At 40.7% G+C, this 14,389-nt stretch overlaps 1 protein-coding gene across 3 annotated transcripts in view; it reads left to right on the plus strand.

Moving 5' to 3' along the window:
• The window catches only part of sorcs2 (sortilin-related VPS10 domain containing receptor 2), a 353,182-nt gene that overhangs the window by 58,954 nt on the left and 279,839 nt on the right, over positions 1-14,389 (plus strand). The gene's annotated exons all lie outside the window — the stretch shown is intronic.

Here is a 14,389-nt window from a genome sequence, read left to right on the forward strand (position 1 = left end):
ATTCTGCACAGTCTTCCTACAAACCTTCGCATGCAGGCAGGGAAGCACCGGTCGATGTTAAAAACTCTCTTGACTGGGTGTGAGCTGTTGCAGAGAGAATCAATAAATCAGTGATTGATTTCTTCACCTGCTCAGGGGGAGACAGACTGAGGGAGGCAGGTGAATGATGGAGAGGCAAGATGAGCGAAAATAAAGGCAGGGGAAGGCAGACAGAGTGAAAGAGTGGTGTAGAGGAAATTAAAGAATAGTAAAAGGACATTATGGCAAAATAGAATATTAGCAGGGATTCTGCACTTATAGAAAAAAATAATCAACCTATTCTTATTTTTATTAATTAAAAGCTTAGGTTAGTATAATCAAAGTATTCAGCTCAAGTAATTCATGAAGCTGCTGCATTAACAGGAGACAGATTAAAACATTCTCTAACCAATGCTCAATTTTTTGTTACATCAGCAAATAACAATGATTTTATACTCATCATACTCCAATCAAAAGCAACATCATAGAGCAGAGTCCTTGATGAAGCTAGGAGCCAGTGGAACAAAAAATTTAAATGAAATCTAAATGCTGGTGGATCAAAAATCTCAGTTGCATGTGCAGCTCTGCCTGTAATATAAGATTCTTTATTGCCCACCTAGGTCTAAGTTAATAGTAAGGAGTACTGTTAAAGGTAGGAAATCAGTGATACCTCTCAGTGTAGTTAGCATTTTATTGAACACAAATAAATTCAGTATTTGTTTAATAACTTAGCAACTCTAACCATCGATCATCACTGGCTAGTATACTGTTTGGCTAAAGTTGCTAGTTCCACAATAACATTAAGATTTGACACACAGCGTTTGCAATAATTTAATCCCACATATGATTTTATCAGTAATCAGGATTAGTTTCTTAGAAATGAAGCTTCTCTAAACCCTTTTGAATGTTTCTTATTATGAAATGTTTTCTGATTAATATTTTGTGAAAAAAAGTATGAAAATTGTAATTGAACCACTGCTTTCATCTCTGTAGTATCTGTCCACATAGTTTTTAATGCTTTTTACCCAAGCTAAAAATGCTTGTTATTCTGATCTATAACTGAAGGTTCAGTTGAAAGTAAACTATTATCAGAACTCTACAAATGCTGTTGACTTCAGAAGTGATCACAACAGTCTTTAAAATTTTGTTATTTCAGTGTGCAGTCAGCAGTTTTTTGAGCTTATGTAATAGAAAAAAAGAACATTGTACTCATAAATATTCAGAGATGAGTGTGTAAATATGACTTCGAACAAATTGTTCTCATAAACCTATAATTAATCTGTTAAAAAACACATATGAATGGGTTTGTGGTTTGTGGAAGCCACCATGTCTACCCACCACCATATTTAAATACAGTGGCTGAGAAGAACATCTCCCTTCTGACTTATCCTCTGCATAGGAGAAATGAAATCGTAGGCTTTTGCCTTCTGTGGAGGGACATCTCAATTTGTGTCTGCACTTTCAGACTCTAGATATGAAGGTTCATATCATTGTCAGCTAATGTTAGGCTTGAGTGTCCTTTGATTACAATGTCACATTGTATGGCATTTTATTCACTCTGCCAGAGTAGCAGAGTCCAACAAAGTTACATCAACTTCAACTTTCATTAACACTGGATAGTGAACAGAGGCTATTATTGGCAAAAACAGCAGTCTTATCCATAGAAAAGTTGACTATATCAAAAACAACTCACCTCAATATCCAGTAAATAGAGTGGATACTTCTCACCCGGCATTGAAAGCTGAGGTAAACAGTGGACTGAGGCTTCCACAAATAGGGAAAATACTCTGGGTCGAAACAGTGGCAAAAACAGGTTGCCTGGCCATGCCCATAATGGGGTGCAGTCTAAATTGAATGTTTTTGATCTTTTGGTGGACTAAAACATATTTGTTTTACACCAGCCGGCTAGGATTTTACACTTGAATTAGGAAGCACAAGAAAGCAGAACTCAGTTGACTGGAATCTACTGACATATAGCAGTGAAAATTTGACACGCCGTAATTTTAAGTGTATTAACTACAGCAGATGGTGGAAAGCCATGGTTTGTAGGAGGAGAAAGAGGATCAAGGATGGAACTTAAAGGATGTACCTCTGATGACAGGGTTAGTGGCAAAATACTGTATTCTCTCTCTTTAGAATAGCACCTTTTTACCTTGTTGACCTTTCTAGTGGGAAGCATAATGTGAGGCTGTTCTATTGCTCTGCTTAATACCACCAGACACCTTTTCAAAGACATTAATTTTACCTTGCAGAATATGAGAACAGTCTGCCACTGCCTTCATATACTAGTTTGTGTTAGTGACTGCTTTAGTTAACATGTCAATTCAGAGTATTTTAAATATGACGTGTTTAAAAAAAAAAAAAAAAAAAAAAAAAGGAAAGAGAGCCTTTTTTTTTAAACAACAAACCACCAAATCTGGAGACTTTCCCAGAATGCCTTGTAATGATTAAAATCCAATGACTGGCCTCAGGCTGGCGTGAAATCACCTTGTTTGCTCTGGACTTTAATTGACTAATTGCTTAGATATTTCATTTTGCCTAGCACACAGGAGTGAAATGTTATTGTGTGCAATCTATTCCCACCCTTAAGCACTGACATCTTTCCCTGAGTTCTATTGAGGAAAAAAGCTCATATTGATCTCAAATCATGGCCAAAGGTATTCCAATTAATCACCCCACGGCTGTCCTTGTTTTGTGCACCTTGGGCATTTTCTTGTATTGGTCTTGGTTAATATATTAGCTCCAGATTTTCTTGGAAAATGCTTGGGTGAAACAAAAACGGGTTGATGCATTTACTGAGCCACACCCTTTTTTACAGTCAGTTACACTCAGCATTTTGTTTTTGGAAGGGTGAAATGGAGGATGGGTCCTGTGGGAGAGCCAAACAAAAGCTTTGCGCTCTTTCTTACACAGTTTAAATCATTCATGGCAGCATTGTTGCCAGGATGGTAGATCAAGTTAGGTCACGATAGGTAGACATTATCCCAATGCTACCCTCAGCTAACACCAAAATCTGCCCATCTTTCCCTAATTCATTGTGACTGCTGGCTTCAGTCAAGTGTGAGATGAAATGCTTGAACTTGACATGTGATCAGAAAGCGAGAGAGAGCAAAAGAGAGCAAGAGAGAGAGAAGGAGAGAGCAAGAGGGAGGCATTCATAAATGTCTAATGATCCTGCCCTATTGTCTGTCTCTCTGGGAAACAAAGAACAACAGCATGTAAATTGAAGAAATCCCCTTTATGCAACAAGCTTAAGTTTTCCTGATAGTTTTCCATAATTTCTGCAGCATCCAATCAGATTTCGTGTTGTTCTTTTGTGGCAGTGAGGCTGACTATTCCAGGCTACCTGGAAGGAGAGAAATACAAAAGATGTATAACTGACATGAATAACAGCTCTACTGTCAGCATACTTGTGAATAGTAAGCTGCATTTCATCAGCTGTCAAGGTGTTACTTAAGTTCTGCTAATGTGTTTAGTATTATAGCAATAAAGACAGCTAGGTCCGTGGGAAGATGGGGATTTAGAATTTTGTAACGCATATATCATAGTTGACTTGTTGCTCTTCACACAAGAATATGAACCTGGGTTGGGTTAATTCAACACTTTCAATTTTCCTTTTATTCCTTTTGTTTTATTTTCCTGTTTGGATAAACAAATGGAAAACATTATGACAGGAAACCTGCAAATGATAGCTTCATCTGACATGTAACAGCCTAACTACAGAAGTAGTTAGGGTACTTCTTGAATTAGTATGCTGCTAAAAAGGTGGTGTATGTTAAGAAGTTTGAAGCCTACTCCATTTATGGACAGTTGTTGGACTTACAATGATGTTATTTTTTATGTCCATGTGTCGTTTTTACTTGTCAAAGCCTATAATACCAACAACAGCATTTGCATATTGACCACACATATAAATGAGTTTAAAACATCAGAGTGTTAAGACTAGCTCATATGAACAATGTAAGGCTTTTTTTCTTGCACAAGAAACTGATTGAAACAGTTCTGAGAAGAATACAAATTAAGTTCTTTCTCCCTACACACACCTGGCCAAACTATGTGAAAATGTTGGATTGCCAATTTGCAAATTAATTAGGTCTGTCTCATGAAAGCTTTCAAATTCTGATGTTTCAAAGGTGTGGGCTGTGGAGTATCATTTCATCCCTCCCCTGTCGAAATTATACCCAAGATTCCTTTTAATACAAAAAACTGCAAATTGCAGCTTGATAAGAAAATAAAAGCCACTGCTGTAATGGCTTATTTAAGGAAGATATAACAAATCCAAACCAACAGACGTATTTCAGTTTTAGAATAGTTTGACCTCATAAAAATGGATGCCTAAGCAAAACTCTCCTGCTCGTGTTACATTTTAAGCTATTCAACATTTCCTTTGTTCCGTGTGTTACACCACTTTGAGTTCCTTGGCTGCCTCGGTGACACAGTCAATGTAAGGAACTCACTTTATTTGCTGCACCATGTGTTTCACTGCCATAGATTGAAGGTTACACTCTATTGTCCAGCCACAAAAGGTTGTATGGGTGTGTATACCTTTGTGTATGCCTGTGTGTTTTCCATGGCTGGTGTGATATGTTTGTTAGATGGGATAACTTTCAACTGCTGCTCAGCCAGTCGGAACAGGCCAGACGTGCCGGCTCCCTCATTTCTGGCATGTTCTTTTTTTCTTTCACTTGTTTTCCCAAATGTATGCGGCGTGTATGTCTGTGTGTGTGTATGTGTGTACATGGGTTAGGTGAAGAGTTGCTATGCTGTGATGGCAGCTTGTGTGGTGCAGGGTTGAATGCTTGGTTATATTGGAGTAGTGCAGAAACACTAGGGTAAAAGAAACACACTCGTGCATGATTTTAATTCAAAGACACGTAAACACACCGGTATACAGCTGTGTTCAAGGTCATGAAACAGCCCAGAGGAGGGAGGTAAATAAGTGATTACTGTAGTAAGCGCAGCAGATCAGTGTGTGGGTTCCTTTGTTGTTTCACTAATACAGGGAGGAAGTGTAGCGAGCTACTCTCAGGTCCTGTCTGGGCATCACCTGATTAAAGATGACCTTTTCAGACATGCATGGATGCAGATGAGACATTCACTCACACATAAACACACTGAGCTCATATAAAGAACTACAATCTTCATGCACCGATGCGGATGAGACACATTACCCATTTTTGCATGCTGCTACTCTTTCATGTTTCTACACTACTTTAAGTACCAAACTTAGAGAATCCTCCATCATGTTTTTATGGCCATCATATGTGGCCATTAAGGGTCATAGATCCAGGAGTTCAATTCTGTAGATGGAGCACATATTGTGGGATTTCCTCTCTATGTCATGTCTCCATGGAGACATATGTGAAATCTTGCACAATTTTAAACCTCTGTCTCAAATTACTGGTAATTTCAGAAGAGTGAATTTACCCTTCAGATCGCAGTCAAATCAATGAGACTGAATGTGTGACGATTTCCTTTGCAAAATTCATTTTGTGAACTCCTTTTATGTTTTTTATTGCAATAACTGCAATATTCTTAGATCAAAGAACACTTATACGCCTTTTCCATTAGTACATACTCGAATCAACTCAGCACGGTTTTCAGGGTTTTCCATGGGTGCTATGACCTGTACCTGCTCAGCTGATGTTCCAAGCGATCAGAGCAAGTACAAGAATGTGACGTGGTCAGACTGCATGCCACCGATTCACTGATCAGTAGCATCACTCTATAAGTCATAAGAGCATCTCGTTCACAAAAATCAAAACCGGCAACGAGGGAAATGGCAAAAAAAAAATAACGGCGTGATCCCGAGACGAAAAGTCACAGATCGAGGAGCAGGTATATCATCGCCTCGATATCCATCTTTGTTGTAGCGTTCGTGTCGCATATTAATTATGTCACAGGATGACGTGTTGCTATGATAACGGCCACAAACATTAGGAGGTCCTCGATTGTAATAAATAACCAATTGATCCGAGTTGGTATTAATGGAAAAGGGCCTTTAATGCACTGACTCCTAGGTCTTTAAAAATGTTAACTAATAAAAATAAAAGCATTTTCTTTTTTGTCGTGGATCCAACTGGAAACAACTTTTGAAAGTTTGAAGTATACTATAGTGGCCCATAGAGCCCTAAGCAGTTAAAAAACAAACAAACAAAAGAACTCATGAATTTAAGCTCAATTTGCCCCCAAATGAACTCCACTGAATTCCACAACTGTGACCAACAACCCTACAATGGCATTACTGAATTAGATCTGTGGATTGAATTAGTCCAATTTGGCCTTAATGGGCCCACTTAGACTTACATTCAATACTGCAGGCACCTGTAATTTGAGAATGAGCCATTTGTTGCAAATTACGCACTCCAGATCAGCTTGTCTTATTTAACCCACAATGCATAGCCACAGCTATGCATGCGCACAAAAACACACACATTTGACTGCTTGTGTGGAAACAGCGATTTACATTTTGTGTTTGTGTGGGGGTGTAGATGTTAATTTAGCGTTTCTTTGTGTGTGTTTGTTTATCTGTATAATTATGTGTGTGCCTTCAGTCTATTTGACTAATGTTGGCATTCAGTCTCTAGTGTGTGTATGTCTGGAGTGTGTGTGAGCTGACACTCAGGCGCACAGACCAATATGAGTGTCTAACGTGTGCGTGCCTGGCCTCTGGAAGTGTCAGATTAGCAGATTAGAGGGGAGAGGGCCTCCACCAAGGGACATGCAAATGCACTGGTCTTTCCCAGTATACCCCTCCTCCCCATTCCATTTTAACCCTCCCCATCAAACTTTCCCATCTTATCCTGAAGCCTAAAGCTTCACAAAGACACTGTTTCATTTTTTTGTCTCTTGTTTATCTATGATCTGCTTTCTCAATCATCACTTCTTTGTATATCATGATATTGCCCTCCTCCTACTCCCACACATCGCCTGCTGTGTGTTGCTACCCTTTCTCCCCCCCCCCCCCCATCTCAAAACCTCCTACTCCCCTTTTCTGACAAGAAAGACACCCAAAGCCAGGACGGCTGGATGTTTGCAGAACCAAAAAACACAAGGAGAGATGAAATAATCATCTGAGGTTTGGACCGGTGCCGCTGTGCTGACGCCAGAGAGTCGCTGCTTTCGGACGGCCCGTTATACGCCCGTGAAACCATCTCTCACTTCTTACCTCAGGGCAATAATTTGTAATTGCAAGCTCATTTCAGCTAAACTGAAACAAGGTCTCAGAGGCAGGAGTCTTGAAACAGTTTTGCATGCTCCCATGCAACACTGTTGTCAGTGAGCAAGCAGGCAAGAGTTTGACAACAGCATATCATTTAGGAGAGAAACTCTTTGGCTTGAATGTTAAGCTCTTAGTCCCAATACTCAAGAAAACTGAAAATGATCTTAGTCTTTCACCAACTTAGTGCTATTGCTACCTTAGGTGGTATTAAAAGTAATATCGTCTGATCACCAGTAGTCATTTACACATGTTATTCAGCCAACAGTCTGCTCAGACAAGTCTTCACATATCTATTATAACTAGAATGTGCACTGTGCTGCCAAGTTAGCAGAAACTCTTGAACATGCAAATCAGTGTGTGCACATATTGGAAGTGATACAAAACAGTATTTGGACTTCATGCTAAAAGTGTGTAGGATTATTATGTATCCTAAAAACTTGCGATAACTATATATTTTAGGCATTACTTTTCTACATATTTGTTATTCCCATGGTTTTAAATTTTATTACTGTCCTTTTTTTCCCCCTATGAAAATCTTTTTTTTTTTCATTTTATTTAATTACTTCAGCACCAAATCTGTCATCTTTTTTCAAATGTCTCCTCCTGTAAAGCTGCTTTTTAAAGTAATCATCTGTGACATTTTCATTTGAATGAAGTCCTTTACGTCGTTCTCTATGCTACAATGACATAACATGAAAGTGGTGTCCCAGTTCATGAAGCTCTTACGCCAGATGTCTTTTCTGTGACTGGCACACAGGAAGTGATGTACTTTCCATTTTAAGGTAAATAAAAGAGGTTCTGTGCTGTTAGCTCAGGCAGCAGCTGTGGTACAGTCAGAGCAGTAGGCTTCCTCCTGATAGACATTAGTACTGGCACAACATACTCTTTCATAGCAGCGAGACCGCTGCACATCATGCTGTGCAGCGGTCTCGCTGCATCCATAGTTATAAACGATTCGTAGAGCGGCAAATCGCTGTGTAGTATCATGCGAACTGCACCTCAAAGCACCTGCATTGTGTTCTTCGCTTCCACCACCACCTGTAGCAAACCTCACCTCTACCAGTGAGCTTAAATATCCGAAGCTGTGTGTGGAGCCAGTCAGCTGAGGTGAAGTGTTAAGAAGCTCAAGCAGCACTCTGCAGGCAGAGGGCATCACCTGAACCTGGACCAGGACCAGAGCATGTTGTGGGAGGCTTGTGTCTGACTGGCGATGGGGCACTGGGTTACAAACCAGGCAGAGTCAGAGTTTACCTCTTTGTTATTCTGCTCAGAGAGTGGATATATCAGAAAACACAGTCCAGTGTGGCTGTTGCTTTTGGTGCCCATATTACACAGAATTTGCTGCTGAGAAGTTAAAGTGACAGGTTTGAGAAGCTACAGCAAAAACAAGGGTTTATATCAAACTCTGCGCTTGTGCATTTGGCCACTGTCATTTGTGTCATGTCTTGTTAGCGCATCCTTCTGTCTCCCTGAATTTCACAGTCACTTTTCATTTGCCTCTGTAGCTGCTTGCCAGTTTACTTTTTTCATCCTCAACAGTTTTTTGCTTCTGTCAATTCAATTTCAACTCGGTCAGCCACGCTCCATCAGCGTTGAGGTAAAGAACAATAAAAGATGAACATTTAAAAATAAAATTGCTTTTCAGCATACAATAATGTTTATGTGTTCACATTACAACGAGCAATAACTCCTTATTCCTTCTACATAATATTGTTCTCTCTTTGGTCATGGACTTTACCTCTCATACCACATCTTTTAAATCCTGTTATTTCTGCCTTGGTTTCTCTTCTGTTCTTTCACCCTTCTTTGTCTCGGTATTATTATAAGACTATATGCAGACAGAAGTCTTTGTTGCTGTAAATGTAAATGTATTCCTTTTCATGTTGCACTGCAGGGACATGGTGTCCATAGAAAGCTTGATGTTTGCATTCAATATGTAATCCCCACTGTCCTTGATTTGATCTCATGAATATGAAGGTGTCTACTGTATACACAAATAGGTTGTCACAAAACCTTTCTACCTTCTGTTGAATTACTTTGAGGGCTGACAGCTAACCTCTTTAGAATGGTGGTAATGAAGGCCATGTGTGCTTGCAACTGGAAATTCTTAATAGGGGAAGCAGACATAATTGATGAGCTTTTTTCTTGAGTTTTTTTTTTCAACAGCTTTTTAAAACTGCTTTTTGTGGCATTGCACTGCACTCTTGGTTGGGTTATTGATACGACAATTCTTTTAACACTGACACTAAAACATGTTTTTTCAATGCCTTACATTTGGGTTTTCTTATTTGATTGAATTAAAAATTAGAAGAGGGAGTACCAGTATCAAATATAATTCTTAGGCATGTGGGCCCTGGTACTCAAATGTTGTAACCCATAGAGTGAGCTGACTGTGGGTTGTCCATACTAAGCACAGATCGGCTGCACGTTGTAACAACCCTGCTAAGGGGTGTAAGGGGTGTCATCCTATTATTGTAGTAGTTGGAGAGTCTCCAAGTGTGCATGCAGCGGCAGCCATTACAGCCTTATCATTGTAACAGGCTGGTGCTGGCTAGTACCTGTCCCCGGCACATGTATGTACGAATAGGGTAGAGCCGTGGAGACCTGGCTTGTTCTGTTAACGCCAAATAAAGGTCTGTTGTTCTATTTAACTGACTGGCCTCTGAGTTGTCGGGCTAGCCTCTACACCACAGGCCCGCTGGACCTGCTAGTCATTCCTTCCTCGCCAAAGTTACAGAGTGGCATCCGAACACTAACCCCTAGAACGTGGGGCCCATTGTGGGCTGCAGTGTGCCCACAGCATGTCCACACTCTATGTGTGGGCTGCCCTACTCAGGTCCCAGCTGTGCTCCACAGTGTAATACAGTTCAGTTCACCCACCGCTACCCACTGTGGTCTTGCATGGGTATGTTCGTTCGGATAGCTCACTTGGTTGAGCAGGCCTCCAATTTTCTATAATGCTACCGAAGAAGCCTGGGCCATTCCCTGTGTGTCATTACGCCACTCTCTCCCAGTCATCTTCTCAACTATCCAGTCAAAAAAAGGCTCTGCAATACCTTTGAAATGTGACTATTATTAAGGCAGAGGCAGTTTTGCTAAAAATATTTGCATTCTAGGTCTAGGTCAGTGTTAATGAAATAGCAACCCACGTAACAATTCCACCCCTCCCACATACAGAAATATTTGCTCCCAAATCAAAAGATTTGCTTGATTTCCTTCTTTAGTTTCCTTCAAACTTTTCCACAATAACTCATGAATATACTCCAGATATCAATGTAAATTCAGAGCTTATGTAAATGCCAAGACGTTTGACCTTGTAATGTCTGATGATAATCAATAGTTGTCAGTCTAATACAAATTGCCGTCTAATAAAACATTTTTTACTGAAGCAGCAACATCATTAATAACAGCCTTTTGAGCCTGCCATGAATTTATCCTACCACAGCTTTTTATAAAGTCATCTTTTCCAAAGTCACTAATAAATATTCTGCTGTAGCTCCTTCACTCCTTCACATTGTAATTCAAATACAGTCCTTAAACAAACCACCACCATGTCTTTTGGTCTTCTATGCTATGAAAAAGGCAACAAAATAAGCTCACTGCCACTCCACAGGTTTGGAACACATACCTTAACTAAACCCCACTGAAGTAAACTAGCCCTCTCTTGACACACCACATGTTGTTGCCCAGGGGACCGTGTGATTCGGCCTGGTCAGGTTTGTTTTATTGTCATTCCAGTGCACAGAGCTGGAATTCAGTTTCGCTTCATTTACATTAACAAACTGAAATGCTGCAGCAATTCAATCCCCCAGCTTCTAGTCCGCACATCAAACTGTCTTTGGTCAAGACACAGTACTCAATATTGCCCCAGCGCATTCATTCTTGTGAGACTGATAGGCAAAATGCATTTAAAGCTACAGAATAAATTACTGTATGAATGTGTGTTGGATTGTGTGAACGCAGCTTGTAAGGATATTTGCTTGCAACATATCACTTCACTTCATTCCAATCAGTTTAATTAAACTAAATTCAATTCACTTGATTTCTTTTTAATTTATATAGCACCAGTTCACAACAAAGTGCTCTAGGTGTTTTATACCCTACAATATTAGAAATACAGAGCTTTCAATACAGTTCAACCCCACAAACTGATTAATAAACTAAGCAACTTAGGACTCAGCAGCTCACTGTGCAGCTGGATATTGGACTTCCTGAGCAACAGACCCCAGAACGTCAGAATGGGAGTGCACACCTCTATCCTCATTCTGAATGTAGGTGTCCCACAGGGGTGTGTCCTCAGTCTCCTCTTATACTCACTTTTCACCCATGACTGTTCTCCAAACCACACCAATAACACCATTATAAAATTTGCTGATGACACCACCATCATAGGACTGATCGAGAACAATAATGAATCAGCCTACAGAGAGGAGGTTCAGCATCTGAAGCAATGGTGTGAAAACAACAACCTGCATCTGAACAGCGAAGGACAAGGAGATGCTAATCGACTTCAGAAGAACAAAGCGATCTGAGCACTCTACCCTCTACATTGGTGGGGAGGAGGTAGAAAGGGTAGAAAGCTTTAAGTTCCTCGGAATCCACATCTCGGCCGACCTTACCTGGTCCACAACAGGTAGGGAAAGCACAACAAAGGCTGTACTTTCTCAGGAAACTGCGTCAGGTCTAGTTACCCCAGAGACTGCTAGTGAACTTCTACCGCTCCACCATCGAAAGCCTTCTGACTTACTGCTGCACACTCTGGTTCAACTGCTGCACCGCGGAGGACAAGAGGAAACTGCAGCGGGTGGTGAGGGCAGCAGAGTGGGCAATTGGCACCTCATTAACCCCCCTCAGAGACATTTATACTGGCAGACTTCAGTAGAAAGCCAACATCATCATCAAAGACCCCTTGCACCCTGGACACTCACTTTTTTCCCCCCTTCCCTCTGGTAAACGCTACAGGTCCACCAGGACAAAGACAAACAGACTCCATAGAAGTTTTTACCCACAGGCTGTCAAACATGTCCTACCTCCACCCTGATTGTAGGATAACTGCACTGCCAACACCCATGGACATGACACCTTATTTATAAACTGTATTTCTATGTATACTTTAATGCAACCAACATTCCTACATCTTTAAACTGTATTTATTATACCACTATTTATTATAGTTGCAACAGCACCGCACCCTCAATGTGCAATATCACTGATCACACTGCACCTCACAATGCACCTGCTCGTCAGATGGCATGTATGTGTGTGTATATACAGGGTGGGCCATTTATATGGATACACCGTAATAAAATGGGAATGGTTGGTGATATTAAAGTCTTGTTTGTGGCACATTAGTATATGTGAGGGGGCAAACTCCTCAAGATGGGTGGTGACCATGGTGGCCATTTAGAAATCGGCCATCTTGGATACAACTTTTGTTTTTTCAATAGGAAGAGGGCCATGTGACACATCAAACTTATTGGTAATGTCACAAGAAAAACAATGGTGTGCTTGGTTTCAATGTAACTTTATTCTTTCATGAGTTATAAGAGGTTAACACCTGAGGAGAGGATCGAAATTGTGTTGATATCTGGTGAACGCAGTAACCGGGTCATTGCAGCAGATTTCAATGCAAGACACCCTACGAGACCACCCATCTCCCATGCTACAGTCAGCAAACTGCTTGCTAAGTTTCGTGAAACTGGTTCAGTGTTGGATTTGCCAAAATGTGGACGCAAGAAAACTGTCACTAATGAAGAAACATCAGTGGCTGTCCTAGCTTCATTCAGCAAGAGCCCACAGCGTAGCACTCGCCGCATGTCACTGGAGAGTGGCATTAGTCGAACATCCCTTCAGCGGATATTAGCTACTTACAAATGGCACCCTTACAAACTCCAGCTACTGCAGCATCTCAACGAGGATGACCCAGATCGGCGCACAGAATTTGCAGAATGGGCAAAACAAAAATTGGAACAGGACCCTCAGTTCACGCAGAAGATTTTGTTCAATGATGAGGCAAACTTTTATGTGAATGGTGAAGTTAACAAACAAAACCACCGCTATTGGTCTGACACTAACCCACATTGGATGGATCCCTCCAAGACTGTTGGAACAACAAAAGGGATGGTTTGGTGTGCTATATGGGGTACAACGATAGTGGGTCCATTCTTCATCAATGGAAACCTCAAGGCCACTGGATATTTGAAATTGCTACATGATGATGTGTTTCCCTCTTTATGCACTGAAGCTTTCACGTTCCCTGAGTTTTTCCAGCAAGATGGTGCACCACCACATTATGGGTGCCAGGTCCGAGAATTCCTAGATGAACAGTTATATGGAAAGTGGATTGGTCATCGTGGGCCAGTTGAATGGCCCCCAAGGTCTCCCGATCTGACCCCCTTAGACTTTTATCTTTGGGGTCATCTGAAGGCAATTGTCTATGGTGTGAAGATACGAGATGTGCAGCACCTGAAACTACGGATACTGGATGCCTGTGCTGGCATTTCTCCTGCGGTGTTGCTATCAGTGTGTGAAGAGTGGAAGAAGAGGGTTGCATTGACAATCCAACACAATGGGCAGCACACTGAACACATTTTATAAGTGGTCAGAAACTTGTGAATAACTCATGAAAGAATAAAGTTACGTTGAAACCAAGCACACCATTGTTTTTCTTGTGACATTACCAATAAGTTTGATGTGTCACATGGCCCTCTTCCTATTGAAAAAACAAAAGTTGTATTAAAGATGGCCGACTTCTAAATGGCCACCATGGTCACCACCCATCTTGAGGAGTTTGCCCCCTCACATATACTAATGTGCCACAAACAGGACTTTAATATCACCAACCATTCCCATGTTATTACGGTGTATCCATATAAATGGCCCACCCTGTATATGTAAGCGTGTATGTGGAAATATGTGTGTGTACGTATGTACGCGTGCATATATGTATGTATGTGCATGTATGTATGCATGGGTGTATCTGTATGTATGCAGGTGTATGTATAACTTGTACATCTCTTTCTTGTGTAAATGTAAATTTGTCTGTGTTATTGTGTAAATACTTACGCTATCGTGTACTTCACACACATGGAGAGATGCCAAACTGCCTTTCATTGTTTTTGTAACAATGACAATAAAGAGCTATTCTAT

The sequence above is a fragment of the Pelmatolapia mariae genome, linkage group LG3_W (assembly GCF_036321145.2).
Source record: "Pelmatolapia mariae isolate MD_Pm_ZW linkage group LG3_W, Pm_UMD_F_2, whole genome shotgun sequence".
Classification (NCBI taxonomy): Eukaryota; Metazoa; Chordata; class Actinopteri; order Cichliformes; family Cichlidae; genus Pelmatolapia; species Pelmatolapia mariae.